This window comes from Geotrypetes seraphini, chromosome 16 (genome assembly GCF_902459505.1).
Source record: "Geotrypetes seraphini chromosome 16, aGeoSer1.1, whole genome shotgun sequence".
Classification (NCBI taxonomy): Eukaryota; Metazoa; Chordata; class Amphibia; order Gymnophiona; family Dermophiidae; genus Geotrypetes; species Geotrypetes seraphini.
Window position 1 is genome coordinate 46,294,766 of NC_047099.1, and position 26,297 is coordinate 46,321,062.

Consider the following 26,297-nt stretch of genomic DNA (forward strand, 5'->3'; position numbering starts at 1 on the left):
AATTGCGGTTTCGATTATTCATGATTTTTAGCCTGCTGGCTCCTCTCCCCAAATTACATCAGCTTGCATAGAAAAATTGCTGATTCCAAGCATTTACAGAGAAAATCGCCGATTCTCAGCACTTTCTTTGCCATGTTTTGCCTCTCCTTCAGAAACAGGCTAGGTCTCCCACCATTTTATTCGTGGTTTCACCATATTCACGATGATTTTTAATAGAAAATAGCGAATAACATCTGAAAAAGTTATTCGCAGCTTTTTGCATTTGCGGTTCTGTTAATCCCCTATCATAGCGAATATGGAGGGAGACGTGAGCCTGCAGAAGTACAACAGACTCAAACACGGAATCCAATTTGGCTGCTACGTCCACCCTATAAAACCTCGTGAAAGTTTGGAAAGACAACTGTGTGGTCACTCTACAAATTTCCTCAGGGGAAACTGCTCTTGACTCCACCCAGGAAGAAGTTACACCCTTAATGGAGTGAGCCTTTTCCTCTACTGGAGGTTGCTTTCCATTGCCAATATATGCTGAAGAAATGGCCATACAAATCCATCTCAAAATGATCGCTCTTGAAGCTGGCCGGCCCTAGCAGCTAGTACCTGCTAGCACAAAAAGATGATCTGATAACCGGAACTTATTTGTCACTTCCAGATAACAAAGCAGAACTCTGCGAACATCCAGGAATTTCAAAGTCTTGTCATTCTTCCTTCACCCTGTGAAGGCTGACAACTGCATCTCCTACTAGAGACTACTTTTGGCAAGATAGAGGGGACTATCCTCATCTCTGAGACCCCGAGAAATGGTTCTCTATAAGATAAGGTCTGTAGCTCAGACACCTGATGCACTGAAGCAATCACCACTAAAAACACTGTCTTAACTGTCAGGTCTATTAATGACACCGTTTCCAAATGTTAGTATGGAGCTCTAGTAAGAGCCCGCACAAAGAGATTAAGACTCTACTTTGGACAGTCAAATATATTTTATTGAGCTCAACAAGAATACAACAGTAGTAAACAAATGCAAGAAAACCAAGCTCAAGTTATATCCCTCCACCCCCGGTCCTCCTTCTAAGTACAACCCCATAATAATCCAGAATAGGATACAAAGTACAAAAATATACAAATAGAGTAAAATAAGAGAAAAACAAAGGAAATACAATATATCAGCAATTAAGTAAACAGCTACGAGCCACGGGAGTCATAGTAGTCCAAAAGGGTTTCCAAGTATGTTGAAAAAGGTGCCCTGAGAGGGAAGAAAAATCTCGGACATCCCAACGTTCCCACATCAGGAGAGTAATCATCCGGCATCTCCAGATTGAGTAATCCGGCGCCTCTCCATCAAGCCATTTAAGTAAGATACATTTTAAGGCAATAAGAACTGTCCACTTGAGAAAGGCAGCCGGCCCCGGTTTCCGGGGGGGAAAATGGGGTACTTTGCCAAATAATAACATAGGGGAACGTATAATGGTAATGGACCAAATGCGCTCCACAAAGAGAAAAACAACATCCCAAAAAGAGCAAATAGTGCGCAGGTCCAGAACATATGTCCCAGGCCCGCCTCAGGGGCTTGACAGCGAAGACAGGCAGCGGACTCACGAAATCCGGAGAGATAAGCTCTCTTAGGAGAAATATATAAATCAAGGACTAACTTGTAATGTTGCTCCCAAAAGGTAGTATATTTACAATAAGCAGGTAATCTGCGTACAGCATGTAAATTCACATCATCAGATAAGTCCACAGCAAGGTCACGAGCTCAAGCATCTCGTAATTTAATATGATCAAGCAAGGGGGATTTATCCTTCAGATGACGATGGTGAAATTTAAGGGGAACAGGAAGCTGAGAACCAATTGTAAAGGCCATGGATAACAACTCCTGAAGAAACCTCACGGTTATTAGCGGTATATAAGAATTAAATTAAAAAATTAAAATTAAATTAAAAAGTCGTTAAGGAGTCAGAGGGTAGAGAATTAAGGTAATGGTGAATTTGCATATAAGCAAAATAATCAGCGGGCGGAAGGTCATAGTCCTCCCTCACCTGAGCAAAGCGCCGGACCTTCCCCCCCAATCATCCACCAACTGAAACACATAATGAATTCCCCTTGCTTCCCACTGGGCAAAACTAGCTCCATCTATCCCAGGGAGAAAGGAGCCTTTAAAGCAGATAGGCAGAAAAGGAGTGACAGTAGAACTAATAGAATGAAATTTACAGACCCATTGCCAAACCTTCCGGAGTGGACGGTGCAGCACCTTTCGAGAGAGAGAGGCACAGATAAGGTAGAAGGAGCAGAATGAAGGTAAGCACTAAAATGAGTAGTCTGAAAACAAGAAAATTCCAGAGAAGTATTAGTAAAAGCTGAGGAACCCCTAAAAAAATAATTAATGTGGCGCATCCCACAACCAATAGTTAAAAAGCGGAGGTCCAACAAACCCAGGCCACCCTTATACCATTGAGCCGCCGCACACTTGTACGGCAAACGAGCCCTCTTACCAGCCCACAGAAACTTCTGAATCAAGCGCTCCACGTGTTGTTCATCACGAAAGGTAAGATATAGAGGGAGCACTTGAAAAACTTATAACCAACATGGGGTCAATAAGCATGTTATATAAGTGTACCTGTTCTAAAAGCGAGAATGGAAGACTACTCCAAAGCTGCAATTTATTCTGAAGGGCTCTACATTCATAGAGTATAAGCGTGATAAATCAAGCGGAATTAACACTCCTAAATACTTCAATGAAGAATCTGCCCAACGCAAAGGAAACGCACCCACTCATATTGTATGGACCTCATGAAAGGAAGGTAAGGCAAGCGACTTCTCCAAATTAAGGAATAATCCAGAATAAAATCCAAATTCAGAGATAAGTTCTAACGCCACCGGCAAGGAATCCACAGGTCAAGTAAGAATCAAAAATATATCGTTAGTAAAGGCCAAAGTCTTCAGTTTCTTCCCCTCAACATTAAGGCCTCGCACCTCTCCAAACTCCTGGAGAGTGCAAAGCAGATGTTCCAAAGAAAGAAGGAAGAGCAAAGGTGAGAGAGGGCACCCCTGTCGAGTGCCCCGAACAATAGAAAAGGAGTCCGCACGCATTCCATTAACTAGCAGAGAGGCCTGCAGATTAGAGTACAAGGAACGAATTGCATTCAGATAAAAGCCTCCCAGCCCAACATAGGCAAGAGTGGGAAATAAAAAGGACCAATGAACACTATCAAAAGCCTTAGAGGCCTCTAAGCTAACAAACAAGGCTGGTATTGACAATGAGCTAAGGCAAAAAGAACCTTGCAAACATTACAGTCTGATTGTCGGCCACGGACAAAGCCTACCTGGTCTTCATAAATAAGCGTAGAGAGATGGGGAGCAAGGCGATCCGCTAAGATGCGAGAAAAAAAGCTTGAGGTCAACATTAATCAAAGAAATAGGGCAATAAGAGCTAGAGTCATCTGCTGCCTTACCCAGTTTAAGCAATAAAGTAATAAGTGCCTCATTAGCGTAATGAGGGAAGGAGCCCTGAGTAATAGCCGCATTAAAATAAGTCAACAAAGGACCATAAAGAGTAGGGGAAAGAATGCAATAAAACTCACTGGAAAAGCCATCTGGGCCCAGTGCCTTTCCAAAGCGAAGAGCCTTAATCGCAGATTCCAGTTCCGCTGCTTAAAAAGGGCTATTAAGAGAGGACACTACATCTTCAGGGAGGCGCAGAAGCCAAGAGGATTGAAGACAATCTGTCAACAGTTCCGGAGAAGCATCATCAGGAGCTCCATACAACTGTTGAAAGAAATCAACTAAGACTCCCGAAACTGCTGACGTACTGGTTGCCCTACCCCCACCTGAGGTCCAAAGAGTCGAAATTGGTTTTCTGCTAGTCTCAGTTGTCGCTAAACGCGCCATAAGGTGCCCAAGCTTATTACCAAAGCGGTGGAACCGATGTTTGTGGTAGGCTGCCCATTTCTGAGAACGTAAGTGAATAAGAGAATTGAGAGACTCTTGCGTAGACAAGTAGCATTCTCGGGTTTCCTTCGAGGCAGTCGAACGAAATGTTCGCTTAGCTGTACGCAAGGCCTGTTCCAGAGTGACAATGCCTCTATGAAGACGCTTGTTCCGTGCACACAAAAAGGAGATGATATGACCTCGAAGCACCGTCTTAGCAGCCTCCTAAACAAAACCAGATCATCCATATGAGTGGAATTGTGGGTAGAATAATCATTAAATCCACAACAAATTGAAGACAGAAAGTGAGGTAATAGGGAGAACTCCTCAATGATCAAAAGCAGCTCCCGCCCCGGAAACATGAGGACGCCAAAAATAAGTGCTCCATGTTGGAACCCTTGAAAAAGCCTGTTTTGGCAAAACGGGTCCCGTCGGGCATACAATTGTTGGGGCAAGCAATAAAGAATAAAGGATAAGTAATTTATGTACCACGAGTTGATGGTCAGTTCTTGAATCTGAAGAAAAATATTTTTGTATTTACGGATCAAGAAATATTAAGACTGATAATTTAACCCTAACAAGTGAGGTCTTTGTGCATAGGGTAGAATAATCATCCCATTGGGTTCGCAAGAAGGTTTGAAATTCCTCATCCTGGGCAAGATAAATCGGGAAGCGCCAAGAAGGTGAATGAAGATAATCAACATCCAAGTGAACATCCACCCATATGGACATATGGTCCGAGATGCACAAAGGGCCAATCTTTGCCGAAACTACGGAAGAAAACAGCATTGAAGAAAGAAAAATATGATCAATCCGAGACCAAGTATTGTGAGCCCTAGAAAGAGTGTAGTCATGAACATCAGGGTAAAGAAGTCGCCAAGGGTCCACCAAAGATAGAGTATCACAAAAATCAGAAAGGAGCCGCCCCTGAGCCCCCAAGGAAGTAGAGGGAGTATTCGACTTATCCTGATCAGGATCGAAAACCAAATTAAAATCTCCCAAGAGAAGAAGAGGATCAGTAGAGTAATGAGAACAAAGCTGAGTTAGCTTCTGTAAAAAAGAAGATTCCGACGAGTTGGGGCCATATACCACCAAAAGAAGGTAATGCTTATCACTCAGCGCCAGACGCAAAAGAAGGTATCTACCATCAGCTGCTTTATCAAGGACCTGAACACCTAACTGCAAGGATTTGCGGACTAGTACGGCGATACCACCATGACAACCCGGGGATGATGCAAAGTAGACTTCCCCCACCCAAGAACGACACAGTTTAAGATGTTTCGCATCCGTCAAGCGAGTCTCTTGTAAACAAGCAATATCCGAGCAATACCGTTGTAGAACTGATAGAATCTTCGACCGCTTAACCGGTGAGGTAATGCCCCCCACGTTCCAAGAGGTAAGTCTAAAAGGAGAGCTCAGATTGGAAAATCAGGGAATAGAAAGACAAAAGAACGTAGTAAAGAGATAGAAAAATAACTCCAGGAGCCCAGCCTCCCCTGGGGGCAATAAAGCCAGATAGAAGAGAATTCCTGACAAGCAGATCCAATACAATGCAAGTGCCCAAAAGTCCAAACAAGAGAACAGGAGGACTGCCCACCCAACCACCCAACCTCCCAACCACCCAACCTCCCAACCCACCCTGTGCCCCAGAACAAACCCCCCCTCCTCCCAACAGAAATCCATACCTCGAAAACCCGCTCCGCACCACCAAAAAGGTGCGAGGCGAAGGAGTCACAATATCGTGAACAGGGTCCCCCACCCCCCCACCCACACATTATAATAAACAAGCTCCCAACACTGAAAACACCTCACACCAGAAGCACACAAACATAACCTCTCCAATCCAACCCAACAAAACAGAGGGGAGCTCCCAAACACCTTCCGAAGAAACCACCAGAAAGGCTAAGGGAAGCCAACCCAGATGGAACGGTATCATACCCACACCATATCCTAAGTAAGCAAGGCCCTGGATGCAGCAGAGGAAAGAAGTACTACAGAACCAGAAATGTGGAGGAACCAAGTCATAAAACTAGAAGGAGTCAGAAACTAAATAAACCCCTTACACACCCCACCCAACTGACATACCAAGAAAACTAAAGAGAAAGAGACCCCAGAAAACCCAGAAAAGAACGCAAACACACAAGACACACTCATACACCTACCTTCCCTGCACACAAACCACCCCACCCAGAAAGAGAAACACCCCAAAGCCCTCCAGTTGGAAAACTCACACACAAGACACACACCTCACCGCTCCTTACCCAACAGAACCAGTACAAGATCTCTCAACACACTTTAGAAACCATAGAAGGCTTCCCCACCTTATACGAAGTAATGCAAGGTGAAAGGGCTCATTACCAGGGGGCCGCAGTCACTATCAGACGAAGGAAAGGAACAGGAAAAAAAAAAAAACCAACTAAGAAGGAGCAAGTTATGAAACGTCTCCACAAATATACTCACACCAAGCAAGAAAATTAGCAAGAATACACTCACACCGAATCCCAAAAGTACACATTCCCTGCTACTCATACAACTCAGACCAAGCCGAGTAACCGAAGAAAGCCAGCAAGCAAAAATAAATATAAAACAATCAGGTAGAAGCGGAGGTACTAGGTTCCTCCGGCAGTGTCTCCAAATATGCCTGAGCAGAGGCTACTGTATTAAAAGTTTTCCACCCAGCGCTTGTCCAGATTTTTAGAAGCGCTGGATACAGAAGCATAAACCGCCTCTTGCGATTGTAGAGGGCAGAGCAAAGGGGAGAAAAAAGTTGGCATCTCCTGCAAGGCCGGAGAAAAATCTTGGAACAAGCGTACAGGATCTCCATTGAAGCAGAGCGTGTTCCTCTTCAATTTGTACTGCCGCATTAATCCCACCTTGTGTGCATAGTTGTGGATCTTCAGGATGATCACCCAGGCCTGGGTACGATCATCACTCCGGCAGCCCAGCTCTTTCCAGCTGGATCGGCCCCATACTGTCGGGCAAGGGAAGTTCCATACGGAGCCAGGACTCCACAGTAGACAGCACGCTGGAATCAGATACCGATTCTAGAAAGCCCACCAGTCTCAGGTTGTCTCTTCGAGACCGGTTTTCAAGATTGTCGATCTTCTCTGTCTGCCGACGTACCTGGTCCCTAAGGGCAGTTAACTCTGCCACCGAGGTGGCTTGTGCGTCCTCCGTCAATGCAACTTGGGTTTCAAGCTCCCCGGTGCGCCACGTGGTATCAGTTAGCAGATTTTCAAAAGCCGAAAGCTGCCCTGACAATTGCTCAAATCTAGCTTCCAGAGCCCTTACCACGGATGCCGAGAGCGCTGCAATATGTTCCTCCGAAAGCTGAAGCGCAGGGCCCGACACAGACGTCACTATCTTGGAGTCAGGCCACAGAGATCGGGTAGATTTTTCTTTATCTGTACGTGTGGATCTCCCACTCATAATCGGGCTAAGTGGTTGGACAAACCTGTCCATGCACCAAGAGGCCAAAATACAGCAAGGGGCAAAAAACAAAGAAAAGGATGAGCGGTAGAAGACCCGGGGCCCCCAGAGCTTAAGCAGGACACGTCCTACCCTGCTCAGCACATCATGTGACTCCAAGACTCCACTTTGGAAACGGTTTACATACTGGAGGATGCACCCCTAAGGCTCCCTTCAAGAATCTGGACACATCTAGGTGAGAAGCCAATGTCCTTCTATTAGTTTGGAATCTAAAGCAAGAAAGACCTGCTATCTGTATTTTGAGGGAACAAACCACTAGTCCTTTCTCGAGTCCTTCTTGAAGGAAAGCTAGAACTAGAAATACTGGTGCTGTGACAGGGTCCTCACTTTTCTGGGCACATCAGCCCTAAAAGCACCTCCAGGCCTTCACATAAGCAGTTAAGGTTCATTGCTTCTTGAACTAAGAAAGTGGCACTCACCACTTCCGAATAGCCTTTTTGCATTAATGCTGCGCACTCAACAGCCATGCCATTAGAACATAAGAATTGCCGCTGCTGGGTCAGACCAGTGGTCCATCGTGCCCAGCAGTCCGCTCCTGTGGCGGCCCTTAGGTAAAGGACCAGAGACCTAACTGAGTCTAGCCTTACCTGCGTACATTCTGGTCTAGCAAGAACTTGTCTAACTTTGAATCCCTGGAGGGTGTTTTCCCCTACGACAGCCTCTGGAAGAGCATTCCAGTTTTCCAGCACTCTCTGGGTGAAAAAGAACTTCCTTACGTTTGTACAGAATCTATCCCCTTTTAACTTTATAGAGTGCCCTCTCGTTCTCCCTACCTTGGAGAGGGTGAACAACCTGTCTTTATCTACTAAGTCTATTCCCTTCATTTTCTTAAATGTTTCAATCATGTCCCCTCTCAGTCTCCTCTTTTCATGGGAGAAGAGGACCAGTTTCTCTAATCTCTCGCTGTACGACAACTCCTCCAGCCCCTTAACCATTTTAGTTGCTCTTCTCTGGACCCTTTCGAGTAGTACCATATCCTTCTTCAAGTACGGCGACCAGTGCTGAACGCCGTATTCCAGGTGGGGTCGCAGCATGGCCCAGTACAGCAGCATGATAACCTTCTCCGATCTGTTCATGATCCCCTTCTTAATCATTCCAAGCATTCTGTTCGCCTTTTTCGCTGCCGCCGCCGCCGCACATTGCACAAACAGCTTCATTGACTTGTCGACCAGAACTCCCAAGTCTCTTTCCTGGGGGGTCTCTCTGAGTACTGCATCTGACATCCTGTATTCGTGTACAAGATTTTTGTTACCGACATGCATCACCTTACACTTATCCACGTTAAACCTCATTTGCCATGTCGCAGCCCATTTCTCGAGTGTGTTTATGTCCTGTTACAGGTCATCACAATCCTCCTGCATCTTTACTACTCTGAATAACTTCGCTCGTCGTTCCAAATTTCCTGGTCATTTATAAATATGTTAAAGAGCATGGGCCCAAGCACCGAACCCTGCAGCACTCCACTGATGACACTTTTCCAGTCCAAATATTGTCCATTTACCCCCACTCTCTGTTTTCTATCCGCCAACCACTTTTTGATCCATGTATTTCACCCTCAATCCCATGGCTCACAATTTTTTGAAGTAGTCGTTCATGCGGGACCTTGTCAAACACCTTCTGAAAATCCAGATATAAAATGTCGACCGGGTCACCTTTGTCTATCTGCCTGTTAACTCCCTCGAAGAAGTGCAGCAAGTTTGTCAAGCAAGATCTTTCTTTGCTGAAGCCATGCTGGCTGGTCCTCATCACATTGTGTCCATAAAAGAGCTTCAGATCCTCCAGGGCGACAGGGTCCTCAGAGAGTAATCTTGAACTACAGCCCTGGTCCCATTTTAGATGAACTAGATCTATGTACCACAGACACCTTGGCCAATCCAGAGCAACGAGGACTACCAGGCCTTGTTGCACCATTATTCTTTGCAAGACTTTGCAAATCAAGGTCCATGGTGAGAAAACATACAGCAGCCCTGTCTATGGCCATATCTGCATCAGGGCTTCCAGGGCTATGCTTCCTGGCTTATATCTTCGACTGAAAAACAGAGCAATCTTTTTGTTGTCCCACTCAGGAGTAGCTGGAAAACTTACAACATTTCACCAAGTGACATCTACTCCCTACCTTACAAAAATGCAAATCTCTTTCTCAAGGCTTTAACAGGAAGCAGACACTAGCAGAAAGGCTGCACTGAACAGCTCCATATATTCCGTTTTGAAACCATGCCAGTTGTCAACAAAATGCTCCATAGCATCAAAATCCATTCCTTGCTTTCTGCACAAGCTACCAAGATCCTTAGCCTTGCTCTCATTGTCTCTGGCTACCTCTTCCATACAGGTTTCCTGGTGAAATGTCTTTTTCTGCTAGTCTATTTGAATCCAGCTGTATGGCTTACTGTCCTCTAGCTAGCATCACTATGACCATGCCACCCCTCTTCTCAGGTACTACACTGGGTCCCTGTTTGCTGCCACATTCAGTCGACTGCTTATTGCCTACTCTACACCACTTTCCCTCCCCACCATTAACTCTTCTCATCAGTTTACTTCATTCAGCACTTTCTGCCTTGCAGCTTTGTTTTTCAGTACATCTTGATCCCTCTCTGGCCATATTCAAGTTGCATATAAAACTCATATTTTTAAATCGAAATACGTACATTGGCCAATAGCTGTTTGAAAACTTTTTACTCAGTGCATCCTGGGAGTTAACAACAATTTAATGGAACCTTACAATTTTACAACTCTACGTGTATGTGTTGTTTTCCTTTGGTAAAGGCATTTGCAGAAAAGCAGATGCCCCATTCTGTACATAAGTTTTCATGATGCTGCCTGTGCTTTCCTTTTGAAAACTGATGCAAAACCCATCCTTCCAAAGGCCAGTTTCCCTTGGCTCTTGCATCCCAGGAAGATGGGCAGAACCAACTCACATGGGACTCAATGTTCCACCCTCGAGACGATTAGCGTATCTTCTCTCTCCCTGTCACCCTTCTTGTGCCTAGTTCTAAAAATGACCAGTGTGAAGGGCTAATCCCGCAACTGGGTGCCTGCATTTCCACACCATCATCCCTTACATGTGAAAGAAACACCAGGCTAGTGTTACCATATGGCTCCAGAAAAAGGAGGACAGATTGAGATATCTGGGTTTTACTTCCATTGAAAGCAATGGAAATGAAACACAGATGTCTCAATCCGTCCTCCTTTTTCTGGAGCCATATGGTAACCAGGGCACCTAAGCACTGTTCTATAATAGCACTCATACGTAGCACAGCATATAAATGTAAGGGGGCATCTACTTGAGTGGGGCATTTCTGTGCCCACAGTTATACCAGCTCTATGGTGTGTTATGCTATGTGCCATTATGGAATACCCTCTTATGTGCTGTTATCAGGCTGCCTAAATGGAGGTGGCCTGTTGTAGAAGTGGCCCCTGTGATTAATAGAAATGTAAGTTCCATGGGGAAGCAACAGTCTCTTTTATGTACATGTATAGCACCATTAAGTTGTAGTAACAGCCTTCCAGGGCTGTTTTGAGCACTAAATAGACTAGCATCACCCTAGGGCAAGGGTAAGCAATTCTGGTCAGGCAGACTTGTTGGATTCTCTTTTGTTTGTTGATGTTGAGATATTGAACATCCACACTTTGATTGCTAAGACTGTGTTGCCCTAGGACAGGGGTAGGCAATTCTGGTCCTCGAGAGCTGGAGCCAGGTCAGGTTTTCCGGATATCCACAATAAATATGCATGAGATAGATTTGCATCTCAAGGAGGCAGTACATGCAAATCCATCTCATACATATTAATGATGGAGATCCTGAAAACCTGACCTGGCTCCAGCTCTCAAGGACCAGAATTGCCTACCCCTGTCCTAGGGCAACACAGTCTTAGCAATCAAAGTGTGGATGTTCAATATCTCAACATCAACAAACAAAAGAGAATCCAACAAGTCTGCAGTGAATCTTGGAACAGCCAAAATGAAAGGAAACTGCAGAGTCGACATAGTCCATGTTTCGATAGAAACATCTTCCTCAAGGGTTAATAAACGCCAAAGTGGATACACCAGTTTCTCAATAATATTAAATATTAAACTAAGGCCAGTACTGGGCAGACTTGCACGGTCTGTGTCTGTGTATGGCTGTTTGGTGGGGGATGGGCTGGGGAGGGCTTCAATGGCTGGGAGGGAGTAGATGGGCTGGAGTAGGTTTTAACAGAGATTTCGGCAGTTGGAACCCAAGCACAGAACCGGGTAGAGCTTTGGATTCTTGGCCAGAAATAGCTAAGAAAAAAAATAAAAAAATTTAAATTGAATCAGGTTGGGCAGACTGGATGGATCATTCGGGTCTTTATCTGCTGTCATCTACTATGTTACTATGGTTCGTCTCTACACTTTTTGTGTATCCACTTTGGCTTTTATTAAATTTTGAACAAAAACCTCAGGACACCTAAGGAAGATGTTTCTATCGAAACACGGACCTTGTCAGGTCTTGTCTCTGTAAAGCAAATGTGGATTTGAATTGTTGATTGCCACTACACGATATTTTATTTAATTGAATAAAGTGCCTGCATCAAATACATCGACTCTGCAGTTTCCTTTTGTTTTGGCAATATCTCAACATCCTCACCCCCAAAGCATTCCACAGCTTTCCTTCCCTGCCTTACCATGTGGCACCAGCATATAAGTCAACTTGCCAACAGAATACTTATCACGCCCAGAGCAGGGCCTTAAGCATCTGTATGTACTCGAGGCCTGACAGGTTCTTCTCCCTCCTAATTTTCTGTTACAGAAAGGAAAAGACCCAGCAGGCTTTGAGCGTGTGAGAAGCTCAAGGTCTCGTACCAGGCAAGCAAGCTCACATAATAGTGCTTGCCCAGATAAAATAAGGAAACCAGCAAACACCTTGTAGAGATGGGAAAAGGGAAGGAGAAAAATGATGGAAACCATGGGGAAGGGAGGAAAGGAGATGTTAGATGTCAGGGGTTGAGGTAGGCTGGAGGGTTAAACCTTAAGGAACTCTGGAGTTGGAGTGGGACTCAAGTCTGAAGGGTCACTTATGATGTCAGATACCCTTAGGCCAGCACTGATACAATGAGTAGCTGCCATGCACTCAACATCTCCAAGCTTGGTAACCCAAATTCTAGGCAATACAAGGCTCAATTTTCAATCAGAATCAAGGTGCGAGATAGTTGACTAGCTAACTTAAACATATTTTCTGCCAAAACTAGCCATTTAGGCTTTCTTCTGAAAACCTTCCCCAAACTAGAGCGAGCAATGCTTTAGGCCGTTTCCAACATAAGCATCCAGGAAGGGGCAGATGAAACTAAACAAAATTTTAGGAACTAATGAAAACAGACATCATAAGAGATCTGCCAATGAGAATCAGCACTTTGTAGTCACTGACAAGGCTGAAATTTACTACATACGAGGACTTGTAGTCTTAGGAATCTACGAGGGGCATTCAATAATTTATCTACCTCAGTAGGAAAGAAAAGTTTTCAAACAAAATTTGTTTCATTTTTCAATATAGTCCTGATAGCTCCATCCACTTTTCCTGCAATGACTTTAATGTCTTTGAAAATAATTCTTCTGTTTGACCTTCAAACCAGGATGTCACAACTTCCTTGACATCTTCATCACTTGAAAACCTGTCCACGGAGAGATTTCTTCAAAACTCAGAACGGGAAATAATCTGAGGGAGCCAGGTCAGGACTGTAGGGTGGCTGGTTCAGCTGCTGAAGTCCACATTCTCAGATGGCAGCCTTTTCCTTTCTCCGATTGACTCCCACAAAGTGATCATTGGGTTGGCTTAACACTTCCCGGTTATGGATGTCTTTTGTGGCATGAACTCCAGAAGCAAAAGTCCTTCATCATCCCAGAACACAGTTGCCATGACTTTGCTTGCAGATTTTTCTGTCTTTAAATTTTTTGGTTTGGGAGGATGACTTGTGCTTCCACTGAATTGACTCCATTTTGGACTCAGGATCTCTGTGATAGATCCAAGTCTCATCTCCAGTCATCAAACGATTAAAAAAATTCACTTGATCTTCACGGAGCATTTCCAAGTTCTCCTGACAACACTGGAGCCTTGTGGTCTTCTGACGTGGCATCAGCATTCTTGGAACCCATCTTGCACATGTCCAACTTTTCATGAATTATTTTCTAAACTGTACCTGCTGAGATGCCCATTTTTTCAGCTATCTGGGAAACTTTAATTTATCTGACAAAATTAAATCCTCGACTTTCTTGCCCATTTCTGTGCAAGTTGCTTCCACAGGCCGTCCAGTGTGAGGGTCATCTTCAATGACACTCTCTATCTATCCCACTTAAACTGCTTGGTCCAAATTTTTGTGGGCTGATGGAGCAGACTCGTATGTTCATGGATCTCCTTTGGCTTTTTATCACTTAACGATGCTCTAAATCTATTGCTACACCTTGGGTTTTGGGTTGATGGACCCTGTAAGGCTGTTCTTATGACTGTCCTGACAGTCTGTCTCTTAGAATGTTGTTACTCACACCGAGTCCCAAATGTGCACGAGTAACCTTGAGACCTGTCACAACATGCACAGACTTTTATACTCAGGTAGAGAAATGATTGAAGGCCCCTCCTATAAGGAAACCAGCAGCTGCTCCTTGTGCCTCGAGAGAGAATGCTCAAGAGTACCTGAATACTATTCAGCATATATTGGAAAGCGCTTGAGGTGAATCTCTCCATGAAAATCATACAGACTGGCCAGCAGTCACGTGGCTCTGAAATGCACGCGCCCCAGGCGCCAAGAACGAAGAGGCGGGGCCAGAACACGTCACCGGCAGATGACGTCATCGCTCCCTGCAACCCCTCGGCGGTTGACGGCCTCCCTCATTTGCATACGGGGTCGGCCCCAGAGCTCGGCCCCGCCCCGGCCTCCGGTTCCCACGGCGACCTCCGGCCTCGGTTCCCGCCGCCCGGCCTCTCCGCTCCCGCTCGCCCGCCATTTTGAAAGCCTTCCGCCGTGACAACCGGCCCGAGAGTGGCGGGAGTCGAAGGCGCGCGCCCGACCGGAGCGCGGCGCTCGGTGAAAGCGGCGTTACCTGCTGTCGGCGTCGGCGGAGCCGCCGCCCCCACCCTGGGGGGGCTCCCGCCGCTCCCCGCCCCCGCCCGGCTCGCGGGCAGGCGGCTCGGTCGCTCGGTTGTTGTTGTTGACTCTCGTTGCCGGGTTCTTGTCGCCAGGACTACCGTGGCTATGGCGCTCCGTCTTCACCTGGGCAACTGTTGCTACCCACCCACCTCGTCAGCCCGGCTGCCCAGCTCGTGATTGGCCGCTTTGAGAAATGCCCCGCCTTTCTAGCCTTCCACTGTTGGGCAGTTACGCTGTCATTATGCTTGGCGAGGTTTTAGTTGGCTATCGGTTCTGCCCGTCTGCTTGGGGACGGCCTTCCATGTTCCGCCCCCCAAGGCGGCGATGATTGGGGAGATGCTATGTCTGTCGCGTCTCAATCCTGCTCATTGGCTCCTTGGCAGCGTCGTTCAACCTGCGGACTTTGGTACGGCCTGTTGCCCTTGGAGTTACCTTTAGGGGGAGCCCGGCTCGCATTGTTCACGTGCAGGTGAGCCCCGGTGATCTCTCCCTGGGGCAGAATGCCCCATACTGTGCAAGAGATGCTCCTAAGTAGCCTCCCTGTTTCGAGTCAAACTTAAGAACCTAAAGTTTTCAGTTCACTACGGCCTATAGAAGCTTAAATGTCTGCCATTCATTTGCCAGATTTCCAAGCTTGGTGCTCCTGAATTTAGAAGTTCAGTGACATTTGAATTGTGTCACAACCTTGTGTCCAGTACTACTACCACACCAAGATCCTGTCTGTTTGTTTAGATTGTGAGCTCCTTAAGAATAGCCTTACTGGGTCAGCTCAAAGGTCCATCAACCCCAGCAGCCCGTTCTCATCACGGTGGCCAATCCAGGTCACTAATACCTGGCCAAAACCCAAGGAGTAACAATATTCCATGCTTCAGACTGTCTGTGACTGTACAGTGCTGCTTACATCTGGTAGTGCTATTGAAATAATAGTAGTAGGACCTTGCAGCAGGAACAAGGTCTTAGGCCAAATTATTCATTCCCTAGTCTCAAGAACTTTACCTTAGAACTCTACTGAGGAAGGTTGCCAGATAGTGAAATATTTTCTAGCCAGAAAAACAACAATAACTTAGCATTAATAGTTTAGAAATCTATCATACTTTGTGTGTCTATATGATTTGATGCAGCAGAGGGAAGGTCATGGTGAGCAGGCAAAGAGCAGCCTGTTCACCACTGCTTAGGAGGTCCAAAAGTTGAAGAATTCACAGGAGAGAGGGATTGGGAGGGGGGGGGATATCAATCAGCAGGTCACCGCAGATCTGCCTGCCGCAGACACACACAATATCATTTACGAGTTTCAGGGTTTTTTCCAAGATATCAAGGCAGATTACTTTAAGCAATGTCACCTCAGTAACTATAGAAAAATAGACAAATATAGTGCAAAATATAGACAGCTACTGCCACCATGCCCCCTAAAACACTGAACTCCAGAGAAATGAGGGCAAATAGAAAAACTGCACGCCAAAAGGAGAACATGTCCGGGCAAACCCTGACAGCTGGTAACCCTATCCATAGAACAGTCTTTTAGTCCCTTCAGTTTTCATTCCCAGTTTGCATCATATTTAAATTTATATTCCACTAAATATTGCTACAGTTCTAAGCAGATTACAATAATAAGTGAAAGAGAAAGACCACTAGGAATTATATTAGTCTAAAATCTTAATAAAATATAATCAATGAGACAAATTTGCTAAAGAAAAAGGTTTTTACAGATTTACAAAAAATAAAATAATTAGAAATAGTGCCTTTTAAAATCTCTCCCATTTCATAGAGCATGCTTCCTCTTTCTTCTTGCTGAACTATTAAACACAAAACGTAAGGTGACATTTGAAGACATCTTTTCTCACTGGCCTTCTCAGATCCAATGGGTAACAACTGTCCTAGTTGCGTCCTATATTTTACTCCTTTACTATTGCTTTGCCCATCTGATTATTGTAGTTCCTTTATTAAACTTGATTGAATTAGGATTATTATAAACAGCTCTGATAGACAGTATGAAAAGCAGTGCTAGTACAGGAGTATTGGATATCCTAACTGAGTTTTCAGTACGCATACTGATGGTACTTTTATTTTTTATTTTTTTTGGGAGGGGGGGTGTTACAGTGACCAAATGCTGGGGAGATAGAGAAAGAAAGGCAGGAGGGAATGAATTCAGGGAAAAGGGGATAATGGAGAATGTGAGAAAGATGAAGAGACCAGATACTGGAGATACAGGGTCCTTTAAGGAAAAAGAGATCCTCTTCCACCTCGATAGGTCGTTCCTCATACGGGAGATCCTTGAGACCTGAGACCATCCTGGTGGCCATTCGCTGAACCGACTCAGCAGAGAGCCCGATCCAGCAGGGGATAGCGATGAGCACAAGGAGACGCCGGGACCGCACCAAAAGCGGCGAGGTACTTGAGAGCACGGCTCCGCCCCTCTCTCAATCCAGCAGGGGATAACGGTAAGCACAAGGAGATGCCGGGGCCGCACAAAAGCCAGCGGAGAACAGCAGAAGCAGCGGCGGGGACCTAGGAGCACAGCTCCGCCCCTCCCCCAATCCAGCAGGGTTCTATACCATACTAGATATGTTAGGTACAATGAGCTTCGCATCTTGCACCACCTTAAGAACCACACTTTTAAGTTATACACAAGCAATCCTTCTGATACTCTTGCTCCTAACAGACTGGAAAACAACTGCACACAACATATATCCAATACCCATCATAGCATACTCCAGAGGAATTACCCAGCCAAACTGGCATCTCGTATTAAACAGAAACACATACTATCAGCCCTTCACATATCAACCCTTCCAAAAATTAACAACTAGAAAACCAACAAATCCATACAATACCACAATACTACCCCACCAAAGATCACTCATATACCTGAAAACTATGAGCAACTCACCAATAGAATACATCCCTCTCAAATGCGCCTACATGAACATCAGAGCCATTGGCCCTAAAACAGAACGCATAAAAAACTGGATAGAAGAAGATTGCCTTTCCCCTCACAGAGACCTGGCTCACCTCTGATACAGACCCCAGAATAACTGAAGTCTGTCCTAAAAGCCACAAAATGACACTGGTATGCAGAGAAAATAAGAGAGGAGGAGGAATTGCCATCATAGCCAGAGACACATTAAACATACACCTACTAGACAAAATAACAGACCAATACATAGATTTACTTGCCTGTCAACTCTCAAGCACATCACTTAAAGGAACACTCACATGCATACTATGTTACATAACTAAGGTGACCATAGGTCCCGTTTTGAATGGGACAGTCCCTTTTTCACATCCCCTGTCCCAATGTCCCCACTCACAGCTTCGGGACGCCCGAAATGTCCCGTTTTCAGAGAGGGCGTCCAAAGCTGTGAGTGGGGACAACGGGACAGGGGATCGCAGCCTGGATTCAGGCCCCGCTGACCCTCCTATCTCTCCCTCCCGACCCTCCAAGCGAGTTGACAACCTCCCTCTAGTAGCATCGGCAGCCGCAGCAAGCTAAACAGGCTGCTTCGCAGCTTTCTCCTGCCGGCGAAGTGTCACTGATGATGTCATCGGTGACGCGGCAGAGGGATTCGCGGGCAGGAGAAAGCCGCGAAGCAGCCTGTTTAGCTTACTGTGGCTGCCGATGCTACTGGAGGGAGGTTGTCAACTCACTGGGAGGGTCGGGAGGGAGAGATAGGAGGGTCAGCGGGGGTTCGATTGGGAGGGGGGAGAAGCGGTCTGCCTCGGTGCTCCATTACCTTCTTTGGGCAGCAGCAGCGTTTACAATTCGCTGCTGTTGCCGGCTTCAGGCCTTGCTCTCTGCCGGATCCTGCCTACTTCCTGTTTTCATGAAGATAGGACCCGACAGAGAGGAAGGCCTGAAGCTGGCAACAGCAGTGAATTGTGAATGCTGCTGCTGCCCGATGAAGTTCAGGACACTAGGCCTTGGGTGACAAGGAGGAAAGGGAGCAGAGGGGGAGAGAATTGGGGAGTGTTGAAGGAAGATGAGGGAGGGAATGAAAGGAAATGCCAGGGCTTGGAGGGAAGGAGGAGATGTCAGAGCATGGAGGGGGGAGGGAGAGATGGAAGAAAAGGAAAGGAGAGAGATGCCAGGAATCAGGGAAGGGATGATGCCAGACCATAGGAGAAGGAAAGAAAGGAGAAGAGAGAGATGCCAGAGCATAGGGAAGGGGGTGGTGACAGAGAGAGAAAAACAGAGAGGTGACAGAGCTGAAATCAATCATGTACAAAGGAGAGAAGGGGCACGGGATAGTTTATGAAAGGAGCATAGAAAGAGGGAAGATGCCATATGGAAGAGAGAGAGGGCGGACACTGGATGGAAAGAGCACAGAGGGCAGTGATGGAAGGAGCGAGATAGAGAGTGAACAGTAGATGGAAGGGATAGAGAGAGGGAAACAGACACTGAATGGAAGTGTGAGGGACAGGGGGAGCAGACACTGGAAGGAAGTAGGGAGGAGAAAGAAAAAAGGGCACATGCAGGATTGAGGGAAGAGGATAGAGTTAGTTACTGGAAGGGGTGAGGGAAAGAGGTGGCAAGCTATAGGTAGACACAGTGAAAGAGGGAAATTGAGGACTGAATAGTAAAAAATAATTTAGAGAGAGGCAGAAAATAAATTGAGAAGGAAGACCAGGGAAGAACAGGAGGAAGGGAGCACAGAGAGAGATGCCAGAGCAGGGGGGAAGGAGAGGAGACAGATACCAACCCTGGGAGGAGGAAAAGAGGAAGGAGACAGATACTAGATCCGAGGGGAAAAAAGGAGGAGAGAGATATGCTAAAATCTGCTGGGAGGGAGGAAGGAAAGAAGGAGAGAAAGAGGCAGAGAAAGGGGGGGGGGTTGTAAGCACATTAGAAAGACTACAGAGAAAAAGGCTTTGACGAAAGTGGAAAGACAGGAGGCAGATGCAGGACTTTGGGAGGTTCAAACAGAGGGGGAGAGAGAGGGAGACCTGGAACAAAGGTAGAAAGGAGAACTGACACTGAATCTGGAGAGGGAAAAGAGAGAGAGACCTGGACCCAAAGGGGATAGGGCTGGATTCTGAAAGAAATGTTGAATGCAAAAGAAAGAAAGATTGGATGCACAGTCAGAAGGAAGTGCAACCAGAGACTCATGAAATCACCAGACAACAAAGGTAGGAAAAATGATTTTATTATCAATTTAGTGATCAAAATGTGTCTGTTTTGAGAATTTATATCTGCTGTCTATATTTTGCACTATATTTGTCTATTTTTCTATAGTTACTGAGGTGACATTGCTTAAAGTAATCTGCCTTGACATCTTTGAAAAAACCCTGAAACTCGTAAATGATAATTAATATTTTCTCTGCGTACAGTGTGCATTGTGGTTTTTTTTATATTTTATGTTTACCATTATGAATTAATAAGATATTGTGTGTACAAGAAAATGAATGGAAGAAATTGGGGGCGGGACTGAATATTAATAGATGTCCCGTTTTGATGAAAAAAATAAATGGTCACATTATACATTACCCCAAGTAACTGGAACACAGCCAAGCCAATATTTGAAGAATTTATCTATCGAAACTCCCTAGCAACTACCTACAACCTCCTTCTAGGAGACCTCAACCTTCACCTTGAAAACCATTCCTGCAAAAATGCTGAAACAGTACTAGCATACCTAGAAGCCCTAACATATAAAATCTTAGATCCTCAAACTACACATGAAAAAGGACACCATCTGGACATCGTAGCATACATGTCCCAACGGACCTCACACCCAGAAATTCAAACCTTAAACGGAAAATGGAACCGTTCCCTTTGGTCTGATCACTACACCTACTCCTTTGAAATCAATTGGTCTTGTAACAATTACACTCCGACTACTCAACAGACTACCTTCCTCTCACGCAAACATATAGATCCCTCAGTATTCTGGACAAAAACAAACACCATAATCCAACACTACACATCTAAAGACTTCATCTCAAAATGGAACCTGCTAAGTAGGACCACACTAGACGAACTAGCCCCAGAAAAACCTAAAACCAAAATCCACAGAAAATCAAACAAATGGTTCGACAATGAACTACTCCAACTCAAAAGACAATGTAGACAACTGGAAAGAAAATGGAGAAAAAGCGACCAAGTATCCACAAAAACAGCATGGATAGCAACAAACCAAAAGTACAAACAAAAACTGAAAGAAAAAAAGAAGGGCATACTACTCGAAACAAATTGGAGATGGACCCCAAGACTCAAAAAAGCTATTCCAGCTACTAAAAGTCCTCACAAACACACCACCATACATAAAGAACAATAATTTGCCCCCACCTACAGCCACCCTCTTAGCTACTTCAAAAACAAAATCGCAAATATCAGAGCCTCTTTCAACGGAACACCCTCACACATAGACATCATTTCCACCAACAGAAAAAGACTCAGTCGCAGCAGATAGAACCTGGTCCCATTTCTCACCTATAGAATGGGCAGAGTTCAACAATCTTTATAATAAATACAGCCATGCAGCCTGTGACCTCAACCATTGCCCCGCATACCTACTGAAAAATTCAAGCATATTATTCCGCTCCCTACTTCTACAATAGGTATACTCATCACTACTAGAGGGTTATTTCCCACAAGAACTCAGTGAAATCATAATAACTCCGATATTAAAGGACCTTAAAGGAGCAAAAGACCAACCATCCAATTACAGATCCATTGCCTCAATCCCATTGTACATCAAACTGATGGAAGGTCTCGTAGCAAAAAATTTAGCCTCTTACCTAGAGAATCACAACATACTCCACCCCACACAATTGGGATTCAGAGCTAAATACAGCACAGAGACACTACTAGGAATACTAATGGACACTGCAAGACAACACCTCTGTACAGGCAAGAAAATCCTGCTGATACAACTAGACCTTTCTGCAGCCTTATATTTGGTAGACCACGACATGCTTCTACAAACTCTCGATTCAATAGGAATCTCAGGCAAAGTACTTGCATGGTTCAAAGGATTCCTACAATCAAGAACTTACAGAGTTAAAACAATGCAAGAAAAATCAGAACCATGGTCCAATCCCTGCGGAGTTTCCCAAGGATCACCCCTATCACCTACATTATTCAATATATACATAGCCTCCCTCAGCTACAACCTAGATAATCATGGCATAATTTCATACAGCTACGCAGATGACATCACTATTCTCCTACCCTTCGACCAACCAGAACCCGTCATGACAAGCACAATACACAAAACTCTCAATTCAGTTGCAATTTGGATGACAGAGCACAAATTAAAACTTAACCCTGACAAAACAAATTTCATTCTACTAGAAAACAACAAAACTCCAACATTAAATAATCTTGTAATAAACTCGATCTCATACCCAATACAACCTACACTAAAATTGCTAGGAGTCACAATTGACAGAGGCTGCACCATGCAACCCCAAATTAACAAAATAATAAAGGCATCGTTCATGACCATGAGAAATCTAAGAAAAATCAGAACATTCTTCGAAAAGAAGCAATTTCTACTATTGGTACAATCTCTTATCCTTGGGATGATAGACTACTGCAACATACTATACCTACCTTGTCCTGCGACCATGATGAAGCAATTGCAGACAATACAGAATACAGCCCTGAGACTTGTCTATTTCTTAAAAAAATATGACCATGACTCGCACTGGCTTCCAATAGAAGCGAGAGTGCACTTCAAATTCTACTGCTTACTTTACAAGGCTCTCAACGGAGAAAGCCCAACCTACTGGAATAACCGACTAAATCAATCCTCCTCAACCAGACACAGAAGATCCCACTCACTATTCACTCACCCATCATCCAAAGATGTCAAACGAAAAAAAACTTTATGATAACCTAATAGCCTCCAAAGCAGCTAAACTGGTCAGACAAATCACCACTCTTATCTTTGACTACAGACTACAAAGCCTTCAGGAGAGATATTAAAACCATACTCTTCAAAAAACACATAAAACCTATCCAGCACAACCAATCCCAACCCAATATCCAACACTCTATTTACCCTTAGATCTCTCTAATTTTATCTATCAAACGTTATCTAAAACCCATAATTTCAACCTATTCTTATCTCCTAAAGACCTCCACTTCCCTTTGGTAACTCTTTACCCAACATATATTACCTTAAAAATTCTATGTCATCGCTTATTCTATTCCTTCAAATTTTGAATGTAATTTTTGTTTAGTTTGGATATAATCCGCCTTGAACCGCAAGGTAATGGCGGAATAGAAATCACTAATGTAATGTAATGTAATTAGAGCACCAGAGTGAGGCTTGAAGTTTCTGAGACTATTGAGGCACCAGAGTGAGATTACAAGTCAAGGAATGAGGCTATGGGAGTACCAGAATGAAACTTAGAAGACAAGGACAGATGCTTTTAGAGCACCAGAATGAAGCTTGAAGTATGCTGAGTACCAGAGTGAGACTTGAGGTATACAAGATAAGACACTGGAGCAGCAGTGTAAGGCTGAAATATACTGAGATGTCATTAGAGCCTGGAAACCAAGGAAAGAGGCTATTGGAGCACAAGCATGAAGCTTGGAATGCCCAGCAATACAGAAGAAGCAGCCGACTACTACTATTCATTTCTGTTGCCTACATTATATGCAAATCTCCCTCATGCATATTCATTAGGGATATCCTGAAAACCTGACTGGCCAAGGACCTTCAGGACAGGGTTAAGTATCACTGTATTAAAACATTCAAGAGACTGACCCTTTTCAATAGAGTTTACAATCTAATCAACATACAAACTGGACAAGTAGGGGGGATTTAGGGAGTTTCTTATACATTGGTAATATTCAAGATAGTGGGGGTTAGAAGTTAAAAGCAGCCTCGAAAAGATGGGCTTTTAGTCTGGATTTGAATACTGCCAGTGATGGAGCTTGACGTATTGACTTAGGCAGCCCATTCCAGGTGTATGGTGCATAAAGGGAGAAGGAATGTAGTTTGGAGTTCACAGTAGATTTGAAACACACACACTGCAATACAAGAGTAGCCAAAAATATGCAATTTTCTTCCACCAACCTTTCAATCAGTTGCATGTCCTTTTAAATCAAAAAATATGTTTATTCTTGTATAAATATTACACTGTACATTTGTGCCTGTAACTACATATAACTGAATATTTTATCAATGTTTTGTTAAATAAAGTTTTCTTCACCTTGTACATGCCGTCCTGCAGTTTTTCTTGATTTTGGTGTTCACCTTTCACTGCAGATTCGTTGGATTTTTTTTTAATTTTTACCATAGGATGTTACAGTTTTCCAGCCTTTCCAGGAGTTTGTTTTAGGATGTGTAACCTGGGAGCAAGATACAAATGATAGTTTCAGAGGAGTTCACAGGATAAGTGAGGCAGAGGTCAAACAATGCAGGGTGGGTTACCCCCTATCTTGCTCTCTTTCACTGGATTTAAAATGCACATCCTACTCTCATTGTTGGAATAAAACTGCTTCAGGGGCAAGTATACGTATATAGACAAGTATCCACCTAAGGGTAAAAAAATATATATATATATATATATATATATATATAAACATAAGGGTGTAAGAATCATATTCCATTGTCAAAAAAAGTTAAGAGTCGTACAGAACCCCGATTTAAGAATCAGAAAAAAATTAAATTAACCCTGTATTTGGCATTGTTGTTCAGAAGCAACATGTGTTTCTATGCCTGTTTACTTGGCGCTGTTGCTCTCGTTCAACTTCACTATCTGCCAATTAAAGGATTAAATGAAAATCCACTTAAAGTTATCTTCTTCTACCGAAGAGGAAGATTAACATATAAATAATAAGGTGGAGAAAAAGACCTCACTATAGGCAAGGAACTCATCAAGCAGCATAAAAAACTCCACCATCCAACAGCAGGTAAAGAGAAAGTTCAGTCTAGTTACCCAGAACAGCTGTTCACTTGTGTTTGAGTTAGTGATTTTGAGATGTGGTATAGTGATCTCATCCCCTGAAGAGAAATCAGCAAAACGGGGTCTTATTGGGATTTACAACTATTTGTGGAAAGGATAATAAAGTTTGAAAGAAGAGAGTCTTCAGCCTTTTGTTTGGAGAATTTGCAGTTGTAAAAGCTACTCTTTATAAAGTTAAGTACTGTCTGAGCTTTTGTTTATTTTGAAGAAAGCTATTTAAAAAAGAAAAATGTCACCAGATTGGGGCTTCTCAGTCCAATCCTCAGGACACTTCCAGCCAGTCCGGTTTTCAGGATACCCACAATGCATATGCAAGAGGCAGATTTGCAAACAGTGGATATCCTAAAAATCGTGCCTCAGAAAGCTTACAGTCCATTGCTAGTGTTATCCGAGTTCCCCTATGTCTGCTTCAGTGCAAATTTAATATTCTGACATTTGGTTTATAACCAGAAATTCACATTGTGTATGAGAAACAGTCTTTGTTTAGTTGCCTGACCTCAGGGTCTCCAACTTCTTTCTTGTAACCAGATTAGGATGCTAGAGAGCAGCTGCTCAGCCAGAACCCCTGAATGTCATGGAGTTCTGCTCTTGAACTTTTCACATTTATTTACATAATGCCATTTTCATGCTGATTTTTATCAGATAGTTAGCTCACCTTTCTGACCAGGAAGGTGGCAGAAAAGTCTCAGGAGACCAGTCACATGCAAATCCTGCTCTCCGTGCCAGATCCCACACTTAGTAGAAGGAAGGGGCTGTCCCGACACTGGACCAGTAGTGTTTAAATCTGTGAAAACTGTACCTGCCTGCATGTCCTGGGATAAAAGCAGGCCTGGCCTGGATGATTTTTACATTATGCTTACACTCAAAACTTCTATGGGAATCCCTTCTCCAATTTGGATGGGAAATTTCTTAAATAGAAAATTTTCAAGTTGCCCTGGATCATAAGAAAAATAACACACAATATGTAATTTTACTAAACATTTTAAATGAAAACAGAGAAAGAAATTTCCATCTGCTTGAACAACTCTTAGAGTGGACTCAGAAAAAGCTTCTGCCATTCCTGAGTCTCTCTGCATACATCAGAAAAACACTAAAAGCTGTATGATTTTTGACCAAGATTTGTGTCCACTTCAAAGACACAAAGAAGACCGAAGAATGGCAGCACAAATGTCTACTTGCAAGCTTCCAGGGTATGAGTTTGGCAGTTCTGATATTCAGCAGCATTGTCCAGGTAAGTGTACTTACAATACTGTCATAGCCCATGGAAGGGTTTCCCAAAGAAACTGTAAAAGCTAGATGGTACCAAGTGTTAAATATGTGTTATGTTTTATTAAAACTTGTTATACTGATTGTTCTTACGACAGGTCCAAGCAGTTTAAAATAAAAATATAATATACAAAAGAAGGGGTCTGGGTAGCATTTGCATTGTGTATTTTTGCTGTTTTGACTTGTTTGATTGAATTTCCAATAAAAACATTTTCACATAATATACAAAAGAAAAGAACTCCATTAAAAATAGGACAGACCTAATCAAAGATACAAACTCACTCAGACATGCATTACCATCCCCTCTCTCTCTCACACATGTGGCTGTTTTCAGACCGCAGGCACCAGTAGACGTACAGATATGATCCCTAAAGAGATCTTTTCACCTACTGCCGTTCATAAGCACACCCACTGGGTTTCTATCTAGTGCAGCAAATCACAGTAATAGCAAATCCCACATAAGAGTCCAACAACAGCAATCAACCAACATCTCTGGCACTTTTTAGTGTTGGTATGATCTGATAGAGAAATGATTGATTCTCTCTCTTGGTCCAAGATGTTTCTGATGTGACAGGAAATGCTGCTGCGATTCTCATAAACAGATAA

General features: G+C 44.0%; 1 protein-coding gene across 10 annotated transcripts in view; it reads right to left on the bottom strand.

Moving 5' to 3' along the window:
- The window catches only part of RFX1 (regulatory factor X1), a 155,275-nt gene that overhangs the window by 109,636 nt on the left and 19,342 nt on the right, over positions 1 to 26,297 (bottom strand). For 8 of the 10 annotated variants that reach the window (XM_033923957.1, XM_033923960.1, XM_033923959.1 and 5 more), the window contains one exon: positions 23,670 to 23,808. The gene's annotated coding sequence lies outside the window, so the exon portion shown is untranslated. Of the gene's footprint in view, positions 1 to 14,053; positions 14,172 to 14,460; positions 14,668 to 23,669; positions 23,809 to 26,297 lie in introns of those variants that run through there. The other 2 variants (XM_033923954.1, XM_033923956.1) reach the window with 2 other exon arrangements.